The sequence below is a fragment of the Corvus hawaiiensis genome, chromosome Z (genome assembly GCF_020740725.1).
Source record: "Corvus hawaiiensis isolate bCorHaw1 chromosome Z, bCorHaw1.pri.cur, whole genome shotgun sequence".
In the NCBI taxonomy this organism is placed as follows: Eukaryota; Metazoa; Chordata; class Aves; order Passeriformes; family Corvidae; genus Corvus; species Corvus hawaiiensis.
This window is the reverse complement of record NC_063255.1, coordinates 68547069-68553032: the sequence shown is the minus strand read 5'-3', so window position 1 is coordinate 68553032 and position 5964 is coordinate 68547069.

Sequence of the window (5964 nt, the reverse complement as noted above, 5' to 3'; positions counted from 1 at the left end):
TTTCCCTTCAGAGCTTTATGAGTTACTGGACAATTCCTGTGTATATGGGATACATCTATGTGTGGTGCTTTCCTGAATTGAAGTATATCATATCTGAAGCACTTGAGTGATTTGAGTTGTGTTTGCACAGGCAGGCACACACAGGCATGAAGTCCCTGCCTCCACTCTGCATTGGTCTGAGAAGATCCACAGGGCTGTGTTTTTGTTGTGTCAGCGGAACTTTATCACAGCTGGCTCCCAGACAGGCTGCTGATACCTATTTTGGTGTCTCTACTCAGAACTGCAGTGGACAGTGTAAATCGGGTATGAATTCCCAAGACCTGTCAAAACTGAGATTTAAACTCATAGCCAGTTAAATCTTAAAGACATCTTTCCCTTTAAACATCTCTCCAGGCTTTTTTTTCCCAATCCTGTCTCTGTAGAATTTCCACCTCTAAAAACTTTATAAAGGAAAATAAAACAAGTTTGTAATGCAAAAATTTTTCAGATAAACTCCTTTCTGCCTTTCTTCACTTGTAAATGAGCAAGATGACAAAAAATTGCCATCTGCCCCATAAAACTGTGTTCTGGGCAAGCTATGTGCTTTTGACACAGAGGAAGTGCAGATGTAATAAGACAAAAATACTTCTTTCTACTTTTGATATTCTGTTTACCAACACACACTTCCTCCTCAAAATCTTTTCTAATTTGAGAAAGGAAGGAGAGTAAATGTGAGTGTACTTGAAATAAAAGCTTCTCACTGCACACCTAAAGTAAGTGCAAGTGTACACACGGTTTGTTTAGCTTGCAGCAGAGAGGGAACATTTGGAAATAACCCTTCAAGATGGCAAATACATTTTGGTTTGCATTTTGCCTCCCTGTTCATGTGCAAATGTGGACATTATAATGGGTATTTTCCTTCACAATGAGAACATGGTCAGTTGGGCACTATCCTTTCCAGAACCACCTATTCTTTTTTGAAAATGGATCTTTTCTCCCTCTTCTATGCACACTGGAGTGAGTTCTGAAACATACTGGCTTGCCCACCTGCCACTGCACCCCAAAAATCCCTGTCCCTAAGTATACAAAGGACCAGTTCTACAGAATTAGTAATTGTTAGAAGCATCAGTCAAGGATAAGGCATGAGGTAAGGTCAAGTGGTTCACATGTCTTGAATCAACCCTTACAGCTAAAAGCAGGTCTATGGTAATCTTATGCACGGCTGTAGAAGCCACTCAAGGATGCAATCCTTTAACCCTTCAAAATATAGACTGTATGAAGAAAATACGTGCTAAAATTAGAAAATCTACTCAGAAACATTCAGCCCGTGAACAAAGAGTCATGTTTTCTCACTTCCTAGTAAACAAGGAGAATTAATTGCAAATTACAGCTTTTCTTCACCATTCTGTTAAAGGAGGCATTAGCCTGGTTATCCTCTGCCATCAGCTCCTGGGGCTTCTTCCCATATGCGTCCCCCCCTAGTAAGCCACTTCTCTGTGGTTTTCTGGTGGTGCCAGTCCAGTGCAGATGGCAGATGCCTGTGCAAATGCTATCAGCTGTACCAGTAACCTAAATGTTGCTCCAACCCTCCCAGGCCTCCCCTACCATCTCTCCTCACAAGTTTTCCCCACCATCTCTTGCCCCTCTAGAGGGGTGAAGGTGAACTGTACACAGGTGTTTCCACATGTTTTCAGTCACAGGGCCTCCACTACTGTTCCATCATGAGAGTCATCATCAGAGCTCCTCCAGCCCATGGCTTCTGCCTTTCCTGTTTAGGCTATGCAGTAAACTTAGGTGTTTTGCTGAGAAAATGGAATTACTACCCTTGCAGTTTCTAACAGGCCCACCATCGATTACACAATGAGTGTTGAGGCTAACATTGAAACTCTGCGGTATTTAAAGGTAATGCATGTCACTTTCAGGAACAGATTTTCTCTATTCCTACCAGTTGTTAACAAATATTTGCTGCAGATTGTTCAACCAGTAGAAGAGCAAAGAGTCTCGGCACCCTTTTTAAGCAAGGCTTTAGTGCAAGAGGCACATTAGAAATACCTTCTTTGTAGGGTGAAAATTTTTAGATAGTGCTCTGGAGAAAAATTGTTTGAGGGAGTCACCATTCGCAGTATTTGGTGTAACGTTATGGTTGGGTCAGTGACCTTTTCAACTTGGCTGGGAATCCACTGAGAAACAGCTGTGGTGTTTTTTCTCTTGAAATGCAAAAAGGACATTCCTTTCCTTAATATCTAGCATTGTTAGCATCACTGCAGTAAACTTCTGGGGGATTTTGTAGAACACTTGGTGTTGTTTTTTAACTGTGAAATGCTGATTTGTTTGTCATTTATAAGGGTTACCCCAGGGTAAGCCAACACAATTTAGTCTTAAGTCACTTTGGTCCTTGTGCCTATAAAAATGTTGCAGACCTTTAAAACTGCAACAGGAAACAGATTACCCAGAGACATATTTTACTCTCAGATGCTAAAGAGGTTTGAGCAGAGGCAACTGATCACAGTATTTGGATACTGCAATTTTTGTGCTCTCATGCTAACTCTGATAAAACAGGTGCTAATGTCAATCACTGATATACCAGGGAAATATCTACTGTTTTCCAGGTTAAAAAGTTAAGAGTGTATGCCAGAGTGAATGGTCAAAACGTGAAACAGAAGAAATGTGAAATAGAGATGAAGTTTCCAGAGTGGGACTGAAGACATCCAGAGATTTAAAGGAATTAAAGAATAAATAATGTAACTGAACTTCTAGCAGTAATGTTTTCAATGGCTAGATTATCATAATACTCAGTGATAAGCAACTTAGCTCTGCTGAAGTCAAAATCTTTTTAGTATTTCCTCCAATGGCAGAAATAGCTTATGACAGGTAATTTGAAAAATCCTCACCAAGACTTCACTGAAATCAGTGATTATCCTATGGACCTGAATGGCAATGCATATTTTATTTGTCACACGGAATGAAAAGATCAGGTCTATGTTGCTTTTAACCACGCCCATGCAGAGACTTTCTCCTTACATACCCCTGTTGCCATATGGCCTGAGGAATACTCACTTGGAATAGTGCCTGAACTCTTTAGAGACAGAGGCAAAGGTGAGTGAAAGCAGCCAGAAAGCCTGGAGAGGAGCTCAGGATTGTGGAGCAGTGCTGGGAAATGGAGCTTGCTTTGGGATTGCCTCCCCACTTAACTTTTTAGGTTAGGTGAGTGAGATGTGGAATGGACGGATTACACTGGGAGGGACAAAGCCATTTTATCACTTCACATTTAGGTGAATCAAAATCAAAGAAATTCATAGAAACTCCAGTTGTATGTGTCAGAGGGGAGGAAGCCCAGCTGGACCCATAACATGCAAGTTATTGGTTGCTTCCATTCCTCTCTCACCACTCATATCCTTGCATATCTCCACATGTGGCCTTGTCTCTTGTTTCTGCATCTCTGACCTCGGTCTCTCAGTTTCTGCGCACACACAGTTCCTCTTTGCAATATAAAACCTCAGTCTCTTTGTACTAAATACTGCCACATGCACAACAATCCTGTGACTTTGTAGGTGTGAAAATGACATCCTTCCCATCAATCCTGTGTGAGGTTGTTTATAGGCCCCCCAGTCCTTCTCTTGCTGGGGGACTAAGACCTTCCCTCCTGTTTTGAGGAACTGAGCAGGAAATTTCTCATTCTCATGAGAAAACTAGCACCAGAGTCTAAAACTCCATGGGGGGAAGCAAGATAGGGTTTGTCAATGTATCAGAATTGCTTAATTTGTGTTGACTGTTTTTTCTCTTACAGTATTCCTTCAGGAAAAAGGCTGTCACACTATGTTACTTTGTCTGCAGCACTCTATGGGGTGCTTCTTCTAATTCAGGCAATTTCAAAGGAACTGTGAAATAGGGATAAAAATTCTCTTTTTCAAGGAAAAAAAAAAGCCTCACTAGGAATTATTTTAGAAAACAAGTGACACAACAAGGAGATGAGGTTTGTAAATGACTCGGACATAAGTAAGATAGTCCCAGTGAGACAAGTCTGTGAGGAACTTCTGCGGGAGTAAAGCAAGATAGGTGGCTTTGTGGTAGATTAAATTCCTTGGAGACAAAGGCAAACTAATGCAAGTTGGAAGGAAAACTCAGAATGACATATTGCTTGGCTCTAAATTAATCACAGCCATGCAACAAAAAAAGTGTCACAACAGACATCTTAGCCAAATCATATGCTCTGAAAGCAGCAAAATTGTTGGCAAACTGATAGAATGTAGGAGGAAAAAGATAGAAAACAATATTAAAAATAATATAATTATATAAGCCAGTGACATCTCTCTGTTCCTTCCAGGTCAACCACCTTGAATACTGCAGAAATACTAAGAGTCCAGGGAAATACATGAAAAAAATGATTAGAGGAATGGAAGTGTGGTGCGAGCTTGTTATGTAAGGAAAGTGTGGGAAGTGTAGAGATGGTTAGATTAGAGAGGAAAAAGAAGTGACAGCATGACATAAGTGTACAAAATAATTATTTCTGTAAGGAAGATTGCCTTCACCACAAAACAAAAGCATCGGGACATGAAACTGAGTAACAAGACATTTACAAGCAATAAAACAATCCCGTTTATATAATGTTTAATTGATGAGTTAGAAATCTACATGAGCAATGGGAACAGAAAGACTTAGTTGGAAAAGAAAAGAAATAGGAAAGGACCTACATCTGTGTGATCTGAGTCAATACAAAATTATAGTGTTAAGGAGCAATGTACCCCTATGGGCAGGTAAATACTATTACTATCCTTTATGAACCATTTTTCTGGGAAGAATTTGGGCAAACTTTGAAGCAGGGTACTGTGATCAATAACTCACATCTGATCTCACACCGAAAGCATCTGTGTTCTGGCTTTGTGCTGTGGTGGGGACTAGCAAGACCTGCACCATATATAAGCAACATAAGTAAGGCAGTGGAAGGAGCTGAGGTGCCAAGGTGCCATATCTGAAGTTCCCGTGGCACAAACACTTGTGGATGTGATAATGAGACCAGTGCTGTGTAGAGTCTTTGGTCTCAGTGGGCCTGTCCTGTTCGGCATATTTCTTGATAGGAGATCCACACAGCATAAGCAATAGCTTTAGTCTCCAAGATTTTCAGCTCTGCGGTGGCCCATGATTCAACAAGGCATCCAAAAACTTGGAGAAGAGGAGCCACATATGGAAAAGCTGGATGCATGGTAGCCTTATCTAGACTTGGCTGCATGGAGAGTTGTGCGGGTGAAGTACTCTACTGAGAGCAGACATCTGTGGAGATGCATCCACAGAGTTTTCTAAGTGAGTAAGGACAAAAATTTCTAGCAGATGTAGGGCAGCAAGTAATTGTTCAGGATCACTTTACCATGTCTGACATCCTAATATAAACTACACACATTTGTTTATATTAAAAACATAGAAGTATTTCTTGATGATGTGCTGGTGGAATAATTTTATTCAATAATTAGAGATGATGGCTATCTTTTTTCTTGCTCCAGACAGGAAGTTAAACAGTTGCTTGTCACTCTCATCATCTCCTTTTCTAAGTACAGCTGTATGTTAGCTGGAACTACTTGGAATTTTTTTCCTCAGCAAAATGATATTTTGGAAAATGTTTCCATAAAATTTCTGTGTGAAACATGCCAAACTATATGCTTTCTACCTTGGTTCTCCAGGGTATTGCTGTTGTCTAAAGGAGAATAAATCCAACTCCTTGGTGTGACTGAGATGTAGCATTTCATTCTAATTCCAACTCAAATCAGTGAGTATTTCCCATGTTCCCAATAACCACCTGTGCCACATAATGCCTGTTCTCAGAGTAGGCCATTTCATTGTCACTTCAGCATGGAAATCATATTTCAAAAATAATAAATTTTGCCAAAGAAATGAAACAGTATTTCTATGGGCACTATGGACTGCTATCTGTCACAATTTATTGCATGGCTTAATAACAATATTGCACTTTGTCTTGTCTGATCTATTCAAATT